Raw genomic sequence first — 21,279 nt, forward strand, 5'->3', positions numbered from 1 at the left:
TTTTCTCTCTTCGTTTGTTGTAGTTTTTGCACCCGTGAAAGTGCGAAATCAGCAGCAAGTGTGGCAGTTTGGGAAAATTCTAAAAATAAAGCAAGACAAAGCAGGTCTGTGAGAAGTGTGTTAAAATGACAGTCCCAGACACATTCTTGGTTTTCTGCAACCTATTTTGAATATGATTTTGATTTCTCTTTTCCTTTGTCGATGTTTGGAGTTTTCACCGTGGAAAAGATCAAAACACCACAAATTTGACGGTCTTAGAATATCGTAAAAAGTTGTGCTTGCAGCCGAAATAGCTCAGTTGGGAGAGCGTTAGACTGAAGATCTAAAGGTCCCTGGTTCGATCCCAGGTTTCGGTAGGTTGCTATGAGCGTACTTGATTCTCGTTTCTCTCTTCGTTTGTTGCAGTTTTGGCACCCGTGAATGTGCGAAATCAGCAACAAGTGTGGCAGTTTGGGAAAATTCTAAAAATAAAGCAAGACAAAGCAGGTCCGTGAGAAGTGTGTTAAAATGACAGTCCCAGACACATTCTTGGTTTTCTGCAACCTATTTTGAATATGATTTTGATTTCTCTTTTCCTTTGTCGATGTTTGGAGTTTTCACCGTGGAAAAGATCAAAACACCACAAATTTGACGGTCTTAGAATATCGTAAAAAGTTGTGCTTGCAGCCGAAATAGCTCAGTTGGGAGAGCGTTAGACTGAAGATCTAAAGGTCCCTGGTTTGATCCCGTGTTTCGGCATGTTGCTATGAGCGTACTTGGTTCTCGTTTCTCTCTTCGTGTGTTGTAGTTTTGGCACCCATGAAAGTGCGAAATCAGCAGAAAGTCTGGCAGTTTGGGAATATTCTAAAAATATAGCAAGACAAAGCAGGTCCGTCAGAAGAGTGTTAAAATGATGGTCCCAGACACATTCTTGGTTTTCTGCAACCTATTTTGAATATGATTTTGATTTCTCTTTTCCTTTGTCGATATTTGGAGTTTTCACCGTGGAAAAGATCAAAACACCACAAATTTGACGGTCTTAGAATATCGTAAAAAGTTGTGCTTGCAGCCGAAATAGCTCAGTTGGGAGAGCGTTAGGCTGAAGATCTGAAGGTCCCTGGTTCGATCCCGGGTTTCGGCATGTTGCTATGAGCGTACTTGGTACTCGTTTGTCTCTTCGTGTGTTATAGTTTTGGCACCCATGAAAGTGCGAAATCAGCAGAAAGTCTGGCAGTTTGGGAAAATTCTAAAAATAAAGCAAGACAAAGCAGGTCTGTGAGAAGTGTGTTAAAATGACAGTCCCAGACACAATCTTGGTTTTCTGCAACCTATGTTGAATATGATTTTGATTTCTCTTTTCCTTTGTCGATGTTTGGCGTTTTCTCCCTGGAAAACATCAAAACACCACAATTTTGACGGTCTTAGAATATCGTAAAACATTGTGTATGCAGCCGAAATAGCTCAGTTGGGAGAGCGTTAGACTGAAGATCTAAAGGTCCCTGGTTCGATCCCGGGTTTCGGCATGTTGCTATGAGTGTACTTGGTACTCGTTTCTCTCTTCGTGTGTTGTAGTTTTGGCACCTATGAAAGTGCGAAATCAGCAGCAAGTGTGGCAGTTTGGGAAAATTCTAAAAATAAAGCAAGACAAAGCAGGTCCGTGAGAAGTGTGTTAAAGTGACAGTCCCAGACACATTCTTGGTTTTCTGCAACCTATTTTGAATATGATTTTGATTTCTCTTTTCCTTTGTCGATGTTTGGAGTTTTCACCGTGGAAAAGATCAAAACACCACAAATTTGACGGTCTTAGAATATCGTAAAAAGCTGCGCTTGCAGCCGAAATAGCTCAGTTGGGAGAGCGTTAGATTGAAGATCTAAAAGTCCCGGGTTTCGGCATGTTGCTATGAGCGTACTTGGTTCTCGTTTCTCTCTTCGTGTGTTGTAGTTTTGGCACCCATGAATGTGCGAAATCAGCAGCAAGGATGACAGTTTGGGAAAATTCTAAAAATAAAGCAAGACAAAGCAGGTCTGTGAGAAGTGTGTTAAAATGACAGTCCCAGACACAATCTTGGTTTTCTGCAACCTATGTTGAATATGATTTTGATTTCTCTTTTCCTTTGTCGATGTTTGGAGTTTTCACCGTGGAAAAGATCAAAACACCACAAATTTGACGGTCTTAGAATATCGTAAAAAGTTGTGCTAGCAGCCGAAATAGCTCAGTTGGGAGAGCGTTAGACTGAAGATCTAAAGGTCCCTGGTTCGATCCCGTGTTTCGGCATGTTGCTATGAGCGTACTTGGTTCTCGTTTCTCTCTTCGTGTGTTGTAGTTTTGGCACCCATGAAAGTGCGAAATCAGCAGAAAGTCCGGCAGTTTGGGAATATTCTAAAAATATAGCAAGACAAAGCAGGTCCGTCAGAAGAGTGTTAAAATGATGGTCCCAGACACAATCTAGGATTTCTGCAGCCTATGTTGAATATGATTCTGAGTTCTCTTTTCCTTTGCCGATGTTTGGAGTTTTTTCCCTGGAAAACATCAAAACACCACAAATTTGACAGTCCCAGACACATTCTTGGTTTTCTGCAACCTATTTTGAATATGATTTTGATTTCTCTTTTCCTTTGTCGATGTTTGGAGTTTTCACCGTGGAAAAGATCAAAACACCACAAATTTGACGGTCTTAGAATATCGTAAAAAGTTTTGCTTGCAGCCGAAATAGCTCAGTTGGGAGAGCGTTAGACTGAAGATCTAAAGGTCCCTGGTTTGATCCCGTGTTTCGGCATGTTGCTATGAGCGTACTTGGTTCTCGTTTCTCTCTTCGTGTGTTGTAGTTTTGGCACCCATGAAAGTGCGAAATCAGCAGAAAGTCTGGCAGTTTGGGAATATTCTAAAAATATAGCAAGACAAAGCAGGTCCGTCAGAAGAGTGTTAAAATGATGGTCCCAGACACATTCTTGGTTTTCTGCAACCTATTTTGAATATGATTTTGATTTCTCTTTTCCTTTGTCGATATTTGGAGTTTTCACCGTGGAAAAGATCAAAACACCACAAATTTGACGGTCTTAGAATATCGTAAAAAGTTGTGCTTGCAGCCGAAATAGCTCAGTTGGGAGAGCGTTAGGCTGAAGATCTGAAGGTCCCTGGTTCGATCCCGGGTTTCGGCATGTTGCTATGAGCGTACTTGGTACTCGTTTGTCTCTTCGTGTGTTATAGTTTTGGCACCCATGAAAGTGCGAAATCAGCAGAAAGTCTGGCAGTTTGGGAAAATTCTAAAAATAAAGCAAGACAAAGCAGGTCTGTGAGAAGTGTGTTAAAATGACAGTCCCAGACACAATCTTGGTTTTCTGCAACCTATGTTGAATATGATTTTGATTTCTCTTTTCCTTTGTCGATGTTTGGCGTTTTCTCCCTGGAAAACATCAAAACACCACAATTTTGACGGTCTTAGAATATCGTAAAACATTGTGTATGCAGCCGAAATAGCTCAGTTGGGAGAGCGTTAGACTGAAGATCTAAAGGTCCCTGGTTCGATCCCGGGTTTCGGCATGTTGCTATGAGTGTACTTGGTACTCGTTTCTCTCTTCGTGTGTTGTAGTTTTGGCACCTATGAAAGTGCGAAATCAGCAGCAAGTGTGGCAGTTTGGGAAAATTCTAAAAATAAAGCAAGACAAAGCAGGTCCGTGAGAAGTGTGTTAAAGTGACAGTCCCAGACACATTCTTGGTTTTCTGCAACCTATTTTGAATATGATTTTGATTTCTCTTTTCCTTTGTCGATGTTTGGAGTTTTCACCGTGGAAAAGATCAAAACACCACAAATTTGACGGTCTTAGAATATCGTAAAAAGCTGCGCTTGCAGCCGAAATAGCTCAGTTGGGAGAGCGTTAGATTGAAGATCTAAAAGTCCCGGGTTTCGGCATGTTGCTATGAGCGTACTTGGTTCTCGTTTCTCTCTTCGTGTGTTGTAGTTTTGGCACCCATGAATGTGCGAAATCAGCAGCAAGGATGACAGTTTGGGAAAATTCTAAAAATAAAGCAAGACAAAGCAGGTCTGTGAGAAGTGTGTTAAAATGACAGTCCCAGACACAATCTTGGTTTTCTGCAACCTATGTTGAATATGATTTTGATTTCTCTTTTCCTTTGTCGATGTTTGGAGTTTTCACCGTGGAAAAGATCAAAACACCACAAATTTGACGGTCTTAGAATATCGTAAAAAGTTGTGCTAGCAGCCGAAATAGCTCAGTTGGGAGAGCGTTAGACTGAAGATCTAAAGGTCCCTGGTTCGATCCCGTGTTTCGGCATGTTGCTATGAGCGTACTTGGTTCTCGTTTCTCTCTTCGTGTGTTGTAGTTTTGGCACCCATGAAAGTGCGAAATCAGCAGAAAGTCCGGCAGTTTGGGAATATTCTAAAAATATAGCAAGACAAAGCAGGTCCGTCAGAAGAGTGTTAAAATGATGGTCCCAGACACAATCTAGGATTTCTGCAGCCTATGTTGAATATGATTCTGAGTTCTCTTTTCCTTTGCCGATGTTTGGAGTTTTTTCCCTGGAAAACATCAAAACACCACAAATTTGACAGTCCCAGACACATTCTTGGTTTTCTGCAACCTATTTTGAATATGATTTTGATTTCTCTTTTCCTTTGTCGATGTTTGGAGTTTTCACCGTGGAAAAGATCAAAACACCACAAATTTGACGGTCTTAGAATATCGTAAAAAGTTTTGCTTGCAGCCGAAATAGCTCAGTTGGGAGAGCGTTAGACTGAAGATCTAAAGGTCCCTGGTTTGATCCCGTGTTTCGGCATGTTGCTATGAGCGTACTTGGTTGTCGTTTCTCTCTTCGTGTGTTGTAGTTTTGGCACCCATGAAAGTGCGAAATCAGCAGAAAGTCTGGCAGTTTGGGAATATTCTAAAAATATAGCAAGACAAAGCAGGTCCGTCAGAAGAGTGTTAAAATGATGGTCCCAGACACATTCTTGGTTTTCTGCAACCTATTTTGAATATGATTTTGATTTCTCTTTTCCTTTGTCGATATTTGGAGTTTTCACCGTGGAAAAGATCAAAACACCACAAATTTGACGGTCTTAGAATATCGTAAAAAGTTGTGCTTGCAGCCGAAATAGCTCAGTTGGGAGAGCGTTAGGCTGAAGATCTGAAGGTCCCTGGTTCGATCCCGGGTTTCGGCATGTTGCTATGAGCGTACTTGGTACTCGTTTGTCTCTTCGTGTGTTATAGTTTTGGCACCCATGAAAGTGCGAAATCAGCAGAAAGTCTGGCAGTTTGGGAAAATTCTAAAAATAAAGCAAGACAAAGCAGGTCTGTGAGAAGTGTGTTAAAATGACAGTCCCAGACACAATCTTGGTTTTCTGCAACCTATGTTGAATATGATTTTGATTTCTCTTTTCCTTTGTCGATGTTTGGCGTTTTCTCCCTGGAAAACATCAAAACACCACAATTTTGACGGTCTTAGAATATCGTAAAACATTGTGTATGCAGCCGAAATAGCTCAGTTGGGAGAGCGTTAGACTGAAGATCTAAAGGTCCCTGGTTCGATCCCGGGTTTCGGCATGTTGCTATGAGTGTACTTGGTACTCGTTTCTCTCTTCGTGTGTTGTAGTTTTGGCACCTATGAAAGTGCGAAATCAGCAGCAAGTGTGGCAGTTTGGGAAAATTCTAAAAATAAAGCAAGACAAAGCAGGTCCGTGAGAAGTGTGTTAAAGTGACAGTCCCAGACACATTCTTGGTTTTCTGCAACCTATTTTGAATATGATTTTGATTTCTCTTTTCCTTTGTCGATGTTTGGAGTTTTCACCGTGGAAAAGATCAAAACACCACAAATTTGACGGTCTTAGAATATCGTAAAAAGCTGCGCTTGCAGCCGAAATAGCTCAGTTGGGAGAGCGTTAGATTGAAGATCTAAAAGTCCCGGGTTTCGGCATGTTGCTATGAGCGTACTTGGTTCTCGTTTCTCTCTTCGTGTGTTGTAGTTTTGGCACCCATGAATGTGCGAAATCAGCAGCAAGGATGACAGTTTGGGAAAATTCTAAAAATAAAGCAAGACAAAGCAGGTCTGTGAGAAGTGTGTTAAAATGACAGTCCCAGACACAATCTTGGTTTTCTGCAACCTATGTTGAATATGATTTTGATTTCTCTTTTCCTTTGTCGATGTTTGGAGTTTTCACCGTGGAAAAGATCAAAACACCACAAATTTGACGGTCTTAGAATATCGTAAAAAGTTGTGCTAGCAGCCGAAATAGCTCAGTTGGGAGAGCGTTAGACTGAAGATCTAAAGGTCCCTGGTTCGATCCCGTGTTTCGGCATGTTGCTATGAGCGTACTTGGTTCTCGTTTCTCTCTTCGTGTGTTGTAGTTTTGGCACCCATGAAAGTGCGAAATCAGCAGAAAGTCCGGCAGTTTGGGAATATTCTAAAAATATAGCAAGACAAAGCAGGTCCGTCAGAAGAGTGTTAAAATGATGGTCCCAGACACAATCTAGGATTTCTGCAGCCTATGTTGAATATGATTCTGAGTTCTCTTTTCCTTTGCCGATGTTTGGAGTTTTTTCCCTGGAAAACATCAAAACACCACAAATTTGACAGTCCCAGACACATTCTTGGTTTTCTGCAACCTATTTTGAATATGATTTTGATTTCTCTTTTCCTTTGTCGATGTTTGGAGTTTTCACCGTGGAAAAGATCAAAACACCACAAATTTGACGGTCTTAGAATATCGTAAAAAGTTTTGCTTGCAGCCGAAATAGCTCAGTTGGGAGAGCGTTAGACTGAAGATCTAAAGGTCCCTGGTTCGATCCCAGGTTTCGGTAGGTTGCTATGAGCGTACTTGATTCTCGTTTCTCTCTTCGTTTGTTGCAGTTTTGGCACCCGTGAATGTGCAAAATCAGCAACAAGTGTGGCAGTTTGGGAAAATTCTAAAAATAAAGCAAGACAAAGCAGGTCCGTGAGAAGTGTGTTAAAATGACAGTCCCAGACACATTCTTGGTTTTCTGCAACCTATTTTGAATATGATTTTGATTTCTCTTTTCCTTTGTCGATGTTTGGAGTTTTCACCGTGGAAAAGATCAAAACACCACAAATTTGACGGTCTTAGAAAATCGTAAAAAGTTGTGCTTGCAGCCGAAATAGCTCGGTTGGGAGAGCGTTAGACTGAAGATCTGAAGGTCCCTGGTTCGATCCCGGGTTTCGGCATGTTGCTATGAGTGTACTTGGTACTCGTTTGTCTCTTCGTGTGTTGTAGTTTTGGCACCCATGAAAGTGCGAAATCAGCAGAAAGTCTGGCAGTTTGGGAAAATTCTAAAAATAAAGCAAGACAAAGCAGGTCTGTGAGAAGTGTGTTAAAATGACAGTCCCAGACACAATCTTGGTTTTCTGCAACCTATGTTGAATATGATTTTGATTTCTCTTTTCCTTTGTCGATGTTTGGCGTTTTCTCCCTGGAAAACATCAAAACACCACAAATTTGACGGTCTTAGAATATCGTAAAATATTGTGTATGCAGCCGAAATAGCTCAGTTGGGAGAGTGTTAGACTGAAGTTCTAAAGGTCCCTGGTTCGATCCCGAGTTTTGGCAGGTTGCTATGTGCGTACTTAATTCTCTTTTCTCTCTTCGTTTGTTGTAGTTTTTGCACCCGTGAAAGTGCGAAATCAGCAGCAAGTGTGGCAGTTTGGGAAAATTCTAAAAATAAAGCAAGACAAAGCAGGTCTGTGAGAAGTGTGTTAAAATGACAGTCCCAGACACATTCTTGGTTTTCTGCAACCTATGTTGAATATGATTTTGATTTCTCTTTTCCTTTGTCGATGTTTGGAGTTTTCACCGTGGAAAAGATCAAAACACCACAAATTTGACGGTCTTAGAATATCGTAAAAAGTTGTGCTTGCAGCCGAAATAGCTCAGTTGGGAGAGCGTTAGACTGAAGATCTAAAGGTCCCTGGTTTGATCCCGTGTTTCGGCATGTTGCTATGAGCGTACTTGGTTCTCGTTTCTCTCTTCGTGTGTTGTAGTTTTGGCACCCATGAAAGTGCGAAATCAGCAGAAAGTCTGGCAGTTTGGGAATATTCTAAAAATATAGCAAGACAAAGCAGGTCCGTCAGAAGAGTGTTAAAATGATGGTCCCAGACACATTCTTGGTTTTCTGCAACCTATTTTGAATATGATTTTGATTTCTCTTTTCCTTTGTCGATATTTGGAGTTTTCACCGTGGAAAAGATCAAAACACCACAAATTTGACGGTCTTAGAATATCGTAAAAAGTTGTGCTTGCAGCCGAAATAGCTCAGTTGGGAGAGCGTTAGGCTGAAGATCTGAAGGTCCCTGGTTCGATCCCGGGTTTCGGCATGTTGCTATGAGCGTACTTGGTACTCGTTTGTCTCTTCGTGTGTTATAGTTTTGGCACCCATGAAAGTGCGAAATCAGCAGAAAGTCTGGCAGTTTGGGAAAATTCTAAAAATAAAGCAAGACAAAGCAGGTCTGTGAGAAGTGTGTTAAAATGACAGTCCCAGACACAATCTTGGTTTTCTGCAACCTATGTTGAATATGATTTTGATTTCTCTTTTCCTTTGTCGATGTTTGGCGTTTTCTCCCTGGAAAACATCAAAACACCACAATTTTGACGGTCTTAGAATATCGTAAAACATTGTGTATGCAGCCGAAATAGCTCAGTTGGGAGAGCGTTAGACTGAAGATCTAAAGGTCCCTGGTTCGATCCCGGGTTTCGGCATGTTGCTATGAGTGTACTTGGTACTCGTTTCTCTCTTCGTGTGTTGTAGTTTTGGCACCTATGAAAGTGCGAAATCAGCAGCAAGTGTGGCAGTTTGGGAAAATTCTAAAAATAAAGCAAGACAAAGCAGGTCCGTGAGAAGTGTGTTAAAGTGACAGTCCCAGACACATTCTTGGTTTTCTGCAACCTATTTTGAATATGATTTTGATTTCTCTTTTCCTTTGTCGATGTTTGGAGTTTTCACCGTGGAAAAGATCAAAACACCACAAATTTGACGGTCTTAGAATATCGTAAAAAGCTGCGCTTGCAGCCGAAATAGCTCAGTTGGGAGAGCGTTAGATTGAAGATCTAAAAGTCCCGGGTTTCGGCATGTTGCTATGAGCGTACTTGGTTCTCGTTTCTCTCTTCGTGTGTTGTAGTTTTGGCACCCATGAATGTGCGAAATCAGCAGCAAGGATGACAGTTTGGGAAAATTCTAAAAATAAAGCAAGACAAAGCAGGTCTGTGAGAAGTGTGTTAAAATGACAGTCCCAGACACAATCTTGGTTTTCTGCAACCTATGTTGAATATGATTTTGATTTCTCTTTTCCTTTGTCGATGTTTGGAGTTTTCACCGTGGAAAAGATCAAAACACCACAAATTTGACGGTCTTAGAATATCGTAAAAAGTTGTGCTAGCAGCCGAAATAGCTCAGTTGGGAGAGCGTTAGACTGAAGATCTAAAGGTCCCTGGTTCGATCCCGTGTTTCGGCATGTTGCTATGAGCGTACTTGGTTCTCGTTTCTCTCTTCGTGTGTTGTAGTTTTGGCACCCATGAAAGTGCGAAATCAGCAGAAAGTCCGGCAGTTTGGGAATATTCTAAAAATATAGCAAGACAAAGCAGGTCCGTCAGAAGAGTGTTAAAATGATGGTCCCAGACACAATCTAGGATTTCTGCAGCCTATGTTGAATATGATTCTGAGTTCTCTTTTCCTTTGCCGATGTTTGGAGTTTTTTCCCTGGAAAACATCAAAACACCACAAATTTGACAGTCCCAGACACATTCTTGGTTTTCTGCAACCTATTTTGAATATGATTTTGATTTCTCTTTTCCTTTGTCGATGTTTGGAGTTTTCACCGTGGAAAAGATCAAAACACCACAAATTTGACGGTCTTAGAATATCGTAAAAAGTTTTGCTTGCAGCCGAAATAGCTCAGTTGGGAGAGCGTTAGACTGAAGATCTAAAGGTCCCTGGTTTGATCCCGTGTTTCGGCATGTTGCTATGAGCGTACTTGGTTCTCGTTTCTCTCTTCGTGTGTTGTAGTTTTGGCACCCATGAAAGTGCGAAATCAGCAGAAAGTCTGGCAGTTTGGGAATATTCTAAAAATATAGCAAGACAAAGCAGGTCCGTCAGAAGAGTGTTAAAATGATGGTCCCAGACACATTCTTGGTTTTCTGCAACCTATTTTGAATATGATTTTGATTTCTCTTTTCCTTTGTCGATATTTGGAGTTTTCACCGTGGAAAAGATCAAAACACCACAAATTTGACGGTCTTAGAATATCGTAAAAAGTTGTGCTTGCAGCCGAAATAGCTCAGTTGGGAGAGCGTTAGGCTGAAGATCTGAAGGTCCCTGGTTCGATCCCGGGTTTCGGCATGTTGCTATGAGCGTACTTGGTACTCGTTTGTCTCTTCGTGTGTTATAGTTTTGGCACCCATGAAAGTGCGAAATCAGCAGAAAGTCTGGCAGTTTGGGAAAATTCTAAAAATAAAGCAAGACAAAGCAGGTCTGTGAGAAGTGTGTTAAAATGACAGTCCCAGACACAATCTTGGTTTTCTGCAACCTATGTTGAATATGATTTTGATTTCTCTTTTCCTTTGTCGATGTTTGGCGTTTTCTCCCTGGAAAACATCAAAACACCACAATTTTGACGGTCTTAGAATATCGTAAAACATTGTGTATGCAGCCGAAATAGCTCAGTTGGGAGAGCGTTAGACTGAAGATCTAAAGGTCCCTGGTTCGATCCCGGGTTTCGGCATGTTGCTATGAGTGTACTTGGTACTCGTTTCTCTCTTCGTGTGTTGTAGTTTTGGCACCTATGAAAGTGCGAAATCAGCAGCAAGTGTGGCAGTTTGGGAAAATTCTAAAAATAAAGCAAGACAAAGCAGGTCCGTGAGAAGTGTGTTAAAGTGACAGTCCCAGACACATTCTTGGTTTTCTGCAACCTATTTTGAATATGATTTTGATTTCTCTTTTCCTTTGTCGATGTTTGGAGTTTTCACCGTGGAAAAGATCAAAACACCACAAATTTGACGGTCTTAGAATATCGTAAAAAGCTGCGCTTGCAGCCGAAATAGCTCAGTTGGGAGAGCGTTAGATTGAAGATCTAAAAGTCCCGGGTTTCGGCATGTTGCTATGAGCGTACTTGGTTCTCGTTTCTCTCTTCGTGTGTTGTAGTTTTGGCACCCATGAATGTGCGAAATCAGCAGCAAGGATGACAGTTTGGGAAAATTCTAAAAATAAAGCAAGACAAAGCAGGTCTGTGAGAAGTGTGTTAAAATGACAGTCCCAGACACAATCTTGGTTTTCTGCAACCTATGTTGAATATGATTTTGATTTCTCTTTTCCTTTGTCGATGTTTGGAGTTTTCACCGTGGAAAAGATCAAAACACCACAAATTTGACGGTCTTAGAATATCGTAAAAAGTTGTGCTAGCAGCCGAAATAGCTCAGTTGGGAGAGCGTTAGACTGAAGATCTAAAGGTCCCTGGTTCGATCCCGTGTTTCGGCATGTTGCTATGAGCGTACTTGGTTCTCGTTTCTCTCTTCGTGTGTTGTAGTTTTGGCACCCATGAAAGTGCGAAATCAGCAGAAAGTCCGGCAGTTTGGGAATATTCTAAAAATATAGCAAGACAAAGCAGGTCCGTCAGAAGAGTGTTAAAATGATGGTCCCAGACACAATCTAGGATTTCTGCAGCCTATGTTGAATATGATTCTGAGTTCTCTTTTCCTTTGCCGATGTTTGGAGTTTTTTCCCTGGAAAACATCAAAACACCACAAATTTGACAGTCCCAGACACATTCTTGGTTTTCTGCAACCTATTTTGAATATGATTTTGATTTCTCTTTTCCTTTGTCGATGTTTGGAGTTTTCACCGTGGAAAAGATCAAAACACCACAAATTTGACGGTCTTAGAATATCGTAAAAAGTTTTGCTTGCAGCCGAAATAGCTCAGTTGGGAGAGCGTTAGACTGAAGATCTAAAGGTCCCTGGTTTGATCCCGTGTTTCGGCATGTTGCTATGAGCGTACTTGGTTGTCGTTTCTCTCTTCGTGTGTTGTAGTTTTGGCACCCATGAAAGTGCGAAATCAGCAGAAAGTCTGGCAGTTTGGGAATATTCTAAAAATATAGCAAGACAAAGCAGGTCCGTCAGAAGAGTGTTAAAATGATGGTCCCAGACACATTCTTGGTTTTCTGCAACCTATTTTGAATATGATTTTGATTTCTCTTTTCCTTTGTCGATATTTGGAGTTTTCACCGTGGAAAAGATCAAAACACCACAAATTTGACGGTCTTAGAATATCGTAAAAAGTTGTGCTTGCAGCCGAAATAGCTCAGTTGGGAGAGCGTTAGGCTGAAGATCTGAAGGTCCCTGGTTCGATCCCGGGTTTCGGCATGTTGCTATGAGCGTACTTGGTACTCGTTTGTCTCTTCGTGTGTTATAGTTTTGGCACCCATGAAAGTGCGAAATCAGCAGAAAGTCTGGCAGTTTGGGAAAATTCTAAAAATAAAGCAAGACAAAGCAGGTCTGTGAGAAGTGTGTTAAAATGACAGTCCCAGACACAATCTTGGTTTTCTGCAACCTATGTTGAATATGATTTTGATTTCTCTTTTCCTTTGTCGATGTTTGGCGTTTTCTCCCTGGAAAACATCAAAACACCACAATTTTGACGGTCTTAGAATATCGTAAAACATTGTGTATGCAGCCGAAATAGCTCAGTTGGGAGAGCGTTAGACTGAAGATCTAAAGGTCCCTGGTTCGATCCCGGGTTTCGGCATGTTGCTATGAGTGTACTTGGTACTCGTTTCTCTCTTCGTGTGTTGTAGTTTTGGCACCTATGAAAGTGCGAAATCAGCAGCAAGTGTGGCAGTTTGGGAAAATTCTAAAAATAAAGCAAGACAAAGCAGGTCCGTGAGAAGTGTGTTAAAGTGACAGTCCCAGACACATTCTTGGTTTTCTGCAACCTATTTTGAATATGATTTTGATTTCTCTTTTCCTTTGTCGATGTTTGGAGTTTTCACCGTGGAAAAGATCAAAACACCACAAATTTGACGGTCTTAGAATATCGTAAAAAGCTGCGCTTGCAGCCGAAATAGCTCAGTTGGGAGAGCGTTAGATTGAAGATCTAAAAGTCCCGGGTTTCGGCATGTTGCTATGAGCGTACTTGGTTCTCGTTTCTCTCTTCGTGTGTTGTAGTTTTGGCACCCATGAATGTGCGAAATCAGCAGCAAGGATGACAGTTTGGGAAAATTCTAAAAATAAAGCAAGACAAAGCAGGTCTGTGAGAAGTGTGTTAAAATGACAGTCCCAGACACAATCTTGGTTTTCTGCAACCTATGTTGAATATGATTTTGATTTCTCTTTTCCTTTGTCGATGTTTGGAGTTTTCACCGTGGAAAAGATCAAAACACCACAAATTTGACGGTCTTAGAATATCGTAAAAAGTTGTGCTAGCAGCCGAAATAGCTCAGTTGGGAGAGCGTTAGACTGAAGATCTAAAGGTCCCTGGTTCGATCCCGTGTTTCGGCATGTTGCTATGAGCGTACTTGGTTCTCGTTTCTCTCTTCGTGTGTTGTAGTTTTGGCACCCATGAAAGTGCGAAATCAGCAGAAAGTCCGGCAGTTTGGGAATATTCTAAAAATATAGCAAGACAAAGCAGGTCCGTCAGAAGAGTGTTAAAATGATGGTCCCAGACACAATCTAGGATTTCTGCAGCCTATGTTGAATATGATTCTGAGTTCTCTTTTCCTTTGCCGATGTTTGGAGTTTTTTCCCTGGAAAACATCAAAACACCACAAATTTGACAGTCCCAGACACATTCTTGGTTTTCTGCAACCTATTTTGAATATGATTTTGATTTCTCTTTTCCTTTGTCGATGTTTGGAGTTTTCACCGTGGAAAAGATCAAAACACCACAAATTTGACGGTCTTAGAATATCGTAAAAAGTTTTGCTTGCAGCCGAAATAGCTCAGTTGGGAGAGCGTTAGACTGAAGATCTAAAGGTCCCTGGTTCGATCCCAGGTTTCGGTAGGTTGCTATGAGCGTACTTGATTCTCGTTTCTCTCTTCGTTTGTTGCAGTTTTGGCACCCGTGAATGTGCGAAATTAGCAACAAGTGTGGCAGTTTGGGAAAATTCTAAAAATAAAGCAAGACAAAGCAGGTCCGTGAGAAGTGTGTTAAAATGACAGTCCCAGACACATTCTTGGTTTTCTGCAACCTATTTTGAATATGATTTTGATTTCTCTTTTCCTTTGTCGATGTTTGGAGTTTTCACCGTGGAAAAGATCAAAACACCACAAATTTGACGGTCTTAGAAAATCGTAAAAAGTTGTGCTTGCAGCCGAAATAGCTCGGTTGGGAGAGCGTTAGACTGAAGATCTGAAGGTCCCTGGTTCGATCCCGGGTTTCGGCATGTTGCTATGAGTGTACTTGGTACTCGTTTGTCTCTTCGTGTGTTGTAGTTTTGGCACCCATGAAAGTGCGAAATCAGCAGAAAGTCTGGCAGTTTGGGAAAATTCTAAAAATAAAGCAAGACAAAGCAGGTCTGTGAGAAGTGTGTTAAAATGACAGTCCCAGACACAATCTTGGTTTTCTGCAACCTATGTTGAATATGATTTTGATTTCTCTTTTCCTTTGTCGATGTTTGGCGTTTTCTCCCTGGAAAACATCAAAACACCACAAATTTGACGGTCTTAGAATATCGTAAAATATTGTGTATGCAGCTGAAATAGCTCAGTTGGGAGAGTGTTAGACTGAAGTTCTAAAGGTCCCTGGTTCGATCCCGAGTTTTGGCAGGTTGCTATGTGCGTACTTAATTCTCTTTTCTCTCTTCGTTTGTTGTAGTTTTTGCACCCGTGAAAGTGCGAAATCAGCAGCAAGTGTGGCAGTTTGGGAAAATTCTAAAAATAAAGCAAGACAAAGCAGGTCTGTGAGAAGTGTGTTAAAATGACAGTCCCAGACACATTCTTGGTTTTCTGCAACCTATGTTGAATATGATTTTGATTTCTCTTTTCCTTTGTCGATGTTTGGAGTTTTCACCGTGGAAAAGATCAAAACACCACAAATTTGACGGTCTTAGAATATCGTAAAAAGTTGTGCTTGCAGCCGAAATAGCTCAGTTGGGAGAGCGTCAGACTGAAGATCTAAAGGTCCCTGGTTCAATCCCGGGTTTCGGCATGTTGCTATGAGTGTACTTGGTACTCGTTTCTCTCTTCGTGTGTTGTAGTTTTGGCACCCATGAAAGTGCGAAATCAGCAGAAAGTCTGGCAGTTTGGGAAAATTCTAAAAATATAGCAAGACAAAGCAGGTCCGTGAGAAGTGTGTTAAAATGACAGTCCCAGACACATTCTTGGTTTTCTGCAACCTATTTTGAATATGATTTTGATATCTCTTTTCCTTTGTCGATGTTTGGAGTTTTCACCGTGGAAAAGATCAAAACACCACAAATTTGACGGTCTTAGAATATCGTAAAAAGTTGTGCTTGCAGCCGAAATAGCTCAGTTGGGAGAGCGTTAGACTGAAGATCTAAAGGTCCCTGGTTCGATCCCGGGTTTCGGCATGTTGTTATGAGTGTACTTGGTACTCGTTTCTCTCTTCGTGTGTTGTAGTTTTGGCACCCATGAAAGTGCGAAATCAGCAGAAAGTCTGGCAGTTTGGGAAAATTCTAAAAATAAAGCAAGACAAAGCAGGTCCGTGAGAAGTGTGTTAAAATGACAATCCCAGACACATTCTTGGTTTTGTGCAACTTATTTTGAATATGATTTTGATTTCTTTTTTCCTTTGTCGATGTTTGGAGTTTTCACCGTGGAAAAGATCAAAACACCACAAATTTGACGGTCTTAGAATATCGTAAAAAGTTGCACTTGCAGCCGAAATAGCTCAGTTGGGAGAGCATTAGATTGAAGATCTAAAGGTCCCTGGTTCGATCCCGGGTTTCAGCATGTTGCTATGAGTGTACTCGTTTCTCTCTTTGTGTTTTGTAGTTTTGGCACCCATGAAAGTGCGAAATCAGCAGCAAGTCTGGCAGTTTGGGAAAATTCTAAAAATAAAGCAAGACAAAGCAGGTCCATGAGAAGTGTGTTAAAATGACAATCCCAGACACATTCTTGGTTTTCTGCAACTTATTTTGAATATGATTTTGATTTCTTTTTTCCTTTGTCGATGTTTGGAGTTTTCACCGTGGAAAAGATCAAAACACCACAAATTTGACGGTCTTAGAATATCGTAAAAAGTTGCACTTGCAGCCGAAATAGCCTAGTTGGGAGAGCATTAGATTGAAGATCTAAAGGTCCCATGTTCGATCCCGGGTTTCAGCATGTTGCTATGAGTGTACTTGGTACTCGTTTCTCTCTTTGTGTTTTGTAGTTTTGGCACCCATGAAAGTGCGAAATCAGCAGCAAGTCTGGCAGTTTGGGAAAATTCTAAAAATAAAGCAAGACAAAGCAGGTCCGTGAGAAGTGTGTTAAAATGACAGTCCCAGACACATTCTTGGTTTTCTGCAACCTATTTTGAATATGATTTTGATTTCTCTTTTCCTTTGTCGATGTCAAAACACCACAAATTTTACGGTCTTAGAATATCGTAAAAAGTTGCGCTTGCAGCCGAAATAGCTCAGTTGGGAGAGCGTTAGACTGAAGATCTAAAGGTCCCTGGTTCGATCCCGGGTTTCGGCATGTTGCTATGAGCGTTAGACTGAAGATCTAAAGGTCCCTGGTTCGATCCCGGGTTTCGGCATGTTGCTATGAGCGTACTTGGTTCTAGTTTCTCTCTTCGTGTGTTGTAGTTTTGGCACCCATGAAAGTGCGAAATCAGCAGCAAGTGTGGCAGTTTGGGAAAATTCTAAAAAAAAAGCAAGACAAAGCAGGTCCGTGAGAAGTGTGTTAAAATGACAGTCCCAGACACAATCTTGGTTTTCTGCAACCTATGTTGAATATGATTTTGATTTCTCTTTTCCTTTGTCGATGTTTGGAGTTTTCACCGTGGAAAAGATCAAAACACCACAAATTTTACGGTCTTAGAATATCGTAAAAAGTTGTGCTTGCAGCCGAAATAGCTCAGTTGGGAGAGTGTTAGACTGAAGATCTAAAGGTCCCTGGTTCGATCCCGGGTTTCGGCATGTTGCTATGAGCGTACTTGGTTCTCGTTTCTCTCTTCGTGTGTTGTAGTTTTGGCACCCATGAAAGTGCGAAATCAGCAGCAAGTCTGGCAGTTTGGGAAAATTCTAAAAATAAAGCAAGACAAAGCAGGTCCGTGAGAAGTGTGTTAAAATGACAGTCCCAGACACATTCTTGGTTTTCTGCAACCTATTTTGAATATGATTTTGATTTCTCTTTTCCTTTGTCGATGTTTGGAGTTTTCACCGTGGAAAAGATCAAAACACCACAAATTTGACGGTCTTAGAATATCGTAAAAAGTTGTGCTTGCAGCCGAAATAGCTCAGTTGGGAGAGCGTTAGACTGAAGATCTAAAGGTCCCTGGTTCAATCCCGGGTTTCGGCATGTTGCTATGAGTGTACTTGGTACTTGTTTCTCTCTTCGTGTGTTGTAGTTTTGGCACCCATGAAAGTGCGAAATCAGCAGCAAGTCTGGCAGTTTGGGAAAATTCTAAAAATAAAGCAAGACAAAGCAGGTCCGTGAGAAGTGTGTTAAAATGACAGTCCCAGACACATTCTTGGTTTTCTGCAACCTATTTTGAATATGATTTTGATTTCTCTTTTCCTTTGTCGATGTCAAAACACCACAAATTTGACGGTCTTAGAATATCGTAAAAAGTTGTGCTTGCAGCCGAAATAGCTCAGTTGGGAGAGCGTTAGACTGAAGATCTAAAAGTCCCTGGTTCGATCCCGGGTTTTGGCAGGTTGCTATGTGCGTACTTAATTCTCTTTTCTCTCTTCGTTTGTTGTAGTTTTTGCACCCGTGAAAGTGCGAAATCAGCAGCAAGTGTGGCAGTTTGGGAAAATTCTAAAAATAAAGCAAGACAAAGCAGGTCTGTGAGAAGTGTGTTAAAATGACAGTCCCAGACACATTCTTGGTTTTCTGCAACCTATTTTGAATATGATTTTGATTTCTCTTTTCCTTTGTCGATGTTTGGAGTTTTCACCGTGGAAAAGATCAAAACACCACAAATTTGACGGTCTTAGAATATCGTAAAAAGTTGTGCTTGCAGCCGAAATAGCTCAGTTGGGAGAGCGTTAGACTGAAGATCTAAAGGTCCCTGGTTCGATCCCAGGTTTCGGTAGGTTGCTATGAGCGTACTTGATTCTCGTTTCTCTCTTCGTTTGTTGCAGTTTTGGCACCCGTGAATGTGCGAAATCAGCAACAAGTGTGGCAGTTTGGGAAAATTCTAAAAATAAAGCAAGACAAAGCAGGTCCGTGAGAAGTGTGTTAAAATGACAGTCCCAGACACATTCTTGGTTTTCTGCAACCTATTTTGAATATGATTTTGATTTCTCTTTTCCTTTGTCGATGTTTGGAGTTTTCACCGTGGAAAAGATCAAAACACCACAAATTTGACGGTCTTAGAAAATCGTAAAAAGTTGTGCTTGCAGCCGAAATAGCTCGGTTGGGAGAGCGTTAGACTGAAGATCTGAAGGTCCCTGGTTCGATCCCGGGTTTCGGCATGTTGCTATGAGTGTACTTGGTACTCGTTTGTCTCTTCGTGTGTTGTAGTTTTGGCACCCATGAAAGTGCGAAATCAGCAGAAAGTCTGGCAGTTTGGGAAAATTCTAAAAATAAAGCAAGACAAAGCAGGTCTGTGAGAAGTGTGTTAAAATGACAGTCCCAGACACAATCTTGGTTTTCTGCAACCTATGTTGAATATGATTTTGATTTCTCTTTTCCTTTGTCGATGTTTGGCGTTTTCTCCCTGGAAAACATCAAAACACCACAAATTTGACGGTCTTAGAATATCGTAAAATATTGTGTATGCAGCTGAAATAGCTCAGTTGGGAGAGTGTTAGACTGAAGTTCTAAAGGTCCCTGGTTCGATCCCGAGTTTTGGCAGGTTGCTATGTGCGTACTTAATTCTCTTTTCTCTCTTCGTTTGTTGTAGTTTTTGCACCCGTGAAAGTGCGAAATCAGCAGCAAGTGTGGCAGTTTGGGAAAATTCTAAAAATAAAGCAAGACAAAGCAGGTCTGTGAGAAGTGTGTTAAAATGACAGTCCCAGACACATTCTTGGTTTTCTGCAACCTATGTTGAATATGATTTTGATTTCTCTTTTCCTTTGTCGATGTTTGGAGTTTTCACCGTGGAAAAGATCAAAACACCACAAATTTGACGGTCTTAGAATATCGTAAAAAGTTGTGCTTGCAGCCGAAATAGCTCAGTTGGGAGAGCGTCAGACTGAAGATCTAAAGGTCCCTGGTTCAATCCCGGGTTTCGGCATGTTGCTATGAGTGTACTTGGTACTCGTTTCTCTCTTCGTGTGTTGTAGTTTTGGCACCCATGAAAGTGCGAAATCAGCAGAAAGTCTGGCAGTTTGGGAAAATTCTAAAAATATAGCAAGACAAAGCAGGTCCGTGAGAAGTGTGTTAAAATGACAGTCCCAGACACATTCTTGGTTTTCTGCAACCTATTTTGAATATGATTTTGATATCTCTTTTCCTTTGTCGATGTTTGGAGTTTTCACCGTGGAAAAGATCAAAACACCACAAATTTGACGGTCTTAGAATATCGTAAAAAGTTGTGCTTGCAGCCGAAATAGCTCAGTTGGGAGAGCGTTAGACTGAAGATCTAAAGGTCCCTGGTTCGATCCCGGGTTTCGGCATGTTGTTATGAGTGTACTTGGTACTCGTTTCTCTCTTCGTGTGTTGTAGTTTTGGCACCCATGAAAGTGCGAAATCAGCAGAAAGTCTGGCAGTTTGGGAAAATTCTAAAAATAAAGCAAGACAAAGCAGGTCCGTGAGAAGTGTGTTAAAATGACAATCCCAGACACATTCTTGGTTTTGTGCAACTTATTTTGAATATGATTTTGATTTCTTTTTTCCTTTGTCGATGTTTGGAGTTTTCACCGTGGAAAAGATCAAAACACCACAAATTTGACGGTCTTAGAATATCGTAAAAAGTTGCACTTGCAGCCGAAATAGCTCAGTTGGGAGAGCATTAGATTGAAGATCTAAAGGTCCCTGGTTCGATCCCGGGTTTCAGCATGTTGCTATGAGTGTACTCGTTTCTCTCTTTGTGTTTTGTAGTTTTGGCACCCATGAAAGTGCGAAATCAGCAGCAAGTCTGGCAGTTTGGGAAAATTCTAAAAATAAAGCAAGACAAAGCAGGTCCATGAGAAGTGTGTTAAAATGACAATCCCAGACACATTCTTGGTTTTCTGCAACTTATTTTGAATATGATTTTGATTTCTTTTTTCCTTTGTCGATGTTTGGAGTTTTCACCGTGGAAAAGATCAAAACACCACAAATTTGACGGTCTTAGAATATCGTAAAAAGTTGCACTTGCAGCCGAAATAGCCTAGTTGGGAGAGCATTAGATTGAAGATCTAAAGGTCCCATGTTCGATCCCGGGTTTCAGCATGTTGCTATGAGTGTACTTGGTACTCGTTTCTCTCTTTGTGTTTTGTAGTTTTGGCACCCATGAAAGTGCGAAATCAGCAGCAAGTCTGGCAGTTTGGGAAAATTCTAAAAATAAAGCAAGACAAAGCAGGTCCGTGAGAAGTGTGTTAAAATGACAGTCCCAGACACATTCTTGGTTTTCTGCAACCTATTTTGAATATGATTTTGATTTCTCTTTTCCTTTGTCGATGTCAAAACACCACAAATTTTACGGTCTTAGAATATCGTAAAAAGTTGCGCTTGCAGCCGAAATAGCTCAGTTGGGAGAGCGTTAGACTGAAGATCTAAAGGTCCCTGGTTCGATCCCGGGTTTCGGCATGTTGCTATGAGCGTTAGACTGAAGATCTAAAGGTCCCTGGTTCGATCCCGGGTTTCGGCATGTTGCTATGAGCGTACTTGGTTCTAGTTTCTCTCTTCGTGTGTTGTAGTTTTGGCACCCATGAAAGTGCGAAATCAGCAGCAAGTGTGGCAGTTTGGGAAAATTCTAAAAAAAAAGCAAGACAAAGCAGGTCCGTGAGAAGTGTGTTAAAATGACAGTCCCAGACACAATCTTGGTTTTCTGCAACCTATGTTGAATATGATTTTGATTTCTCTTTTCCTTTGTCGATGTTTGGAGTTTTCACCGTGGAAAAGATCAAAACACCACAAATTTTACGGTCTTAGAATATCGTAAAAAGTTGTGCTTGCAGCCGAAATAGCTCAGTTGGGAGAGTGTTAGACTGAAGATCTAAAGGTCCCTGGTTCGATCCCGGGTTTC

At 41.1% G+C, this 21,279-nt stretch overlaps 11 non-coding genes across 11 annotated transcripts; all 11 read left to right on the forward strand.

The window, feature by feature from the left end:
* Positions 1–1,429: 1,429 nt before the first annotated feature.
* TRNAF-GAA (transfer RNA phenylalanine (anticodon GAA)) lies at positions 1,430–1,502 on the forward strand. The gene has a single exon. It is a non-coding gene; the product is annotated as a tRNA-Phe (tRNA).
* A 1,945-nt stretch (positions 1,503–3,447) lies between these two features.
* On the forward strand, positions 3,448–3,520 carry TRNAF-GAA (transfer RNA phenylalanine (anticodon GAA)). The gene has a single exon. It is a non-coding gene; the product is annotated as a tRNA-Phe (tRNA).
* A 1,945-nt stretch (positions 3,521–5,465) lies between these two features.
* On the forward strand, positions 5,466–5,538 carry TRNAF-GAA (transfer RNA phenylalanine (anticodon GAA)). Its single transcript has one exon. It is a non-coding gene; the product is annotated as a tRNA-Phe (tRNA).
* Positions 5,539–8,629: 3,091 nt separating this feature from the next.
* Positions 8,630–8,702, forward strand: TRNAF-GAA (transfer RNA phenylalanine (anticodon GAA)). The gene has a single exon. It is a non-coding gene; the product is annotated as a tRNA-Phe (tRNA).
* A 1,945-nt stretch (positions 8,703–10,647) lies between these two features.
* TRNAF-GAA (transfer RNA phenylalanine (anticodon GAA)) lies at positions 10,648–10,720 on the forward strand. The gene has a single exon. It is a non-coding gene; the product is annotated as a tRNA-Phe (tRNA).
* Positions 10,721–12,665: 1,945 nt separating this feature from the next.
* TRNAF-GAA (transfer RNA phenylalanine (anticodon GAA)) lies at positions 12,666–12,738 on the forward strand. The gene has a single exon. It is a non-coding gene; the product is annotated as a tRNA-Phe (tRNA).
* A 2,709-nt stretch (positions 12,739–15,447) lies between these two features.
* On the forward strand, positions 15,448–15,520 carry TRNAF-GAA (transfer RNA phenylalanine (anticodon GAA)). Its single transcript has one exon. It is a non-coding gene; the product is annotated as a tRNA-Phe (tRNA).
* A 1,041-nt stretch (positions 15,521–16,561) lies between these two features.
* Positions 16,562–16,634, forward strand: TRNAF-GAA (transfer RNA phenylalanine (anticodon GAA)). The gene has a single exon. It is a non-coding gene; the product is annotated as a tRNA-Phe (tRNA).
* Positions 16,635–17,386: 752 nt separating this feature from the next.
* On the forward strand, positions 17,387–17,459 carry TRNAF-GAA (transfer RNA phenylalanine (anticodon GAA)). The gene has a single exon. It is a non-coding gene; the product is annotated as a tRNA-Phe (tRNA).
* A 2,194-nt stretch (positions 17,460–19,653) lies between these two features.
* TRNAF-GAA (transfer RNA phenylalanine (anticodon GAA)) lies at positions 19,654–19,726 on the forward strand. The gene has a single exon. It is a non-coding gene; the product is annotated as a tRNA-Phe (tRNA).
* Positions 19,727–20,767: 1,041 nt separating this feature from the next.
* TRNAF-GAA (transfer RNA phenylalanine (anticodon GAA)) lies at positions 20,768–20,840 on the forward strand. Its single transcript has one exon. It is a non-coding gene; the product is annotated as a tRNA-Phe (tRNA).
* The last annotated feature ends 439 nt before the right edge of the window (positions 20,841–21,279 follow it).

The sequence above is a fragment of the Eleutherodactylus coqui genome, chromosome 3, assembly GCF_035609145.1.
Source record: "Eleutherodactylus coqui strain aEleCoq1 chromosome 3, aEleCoq1.hap1, whole genome shotgun sequence".
NCBI lineage: Eukaryota > Metazoa > Chordata > Amphibia > Anura > Eleutherodactylidae > Eleutherodactylus > Eleutherodactylus coqui.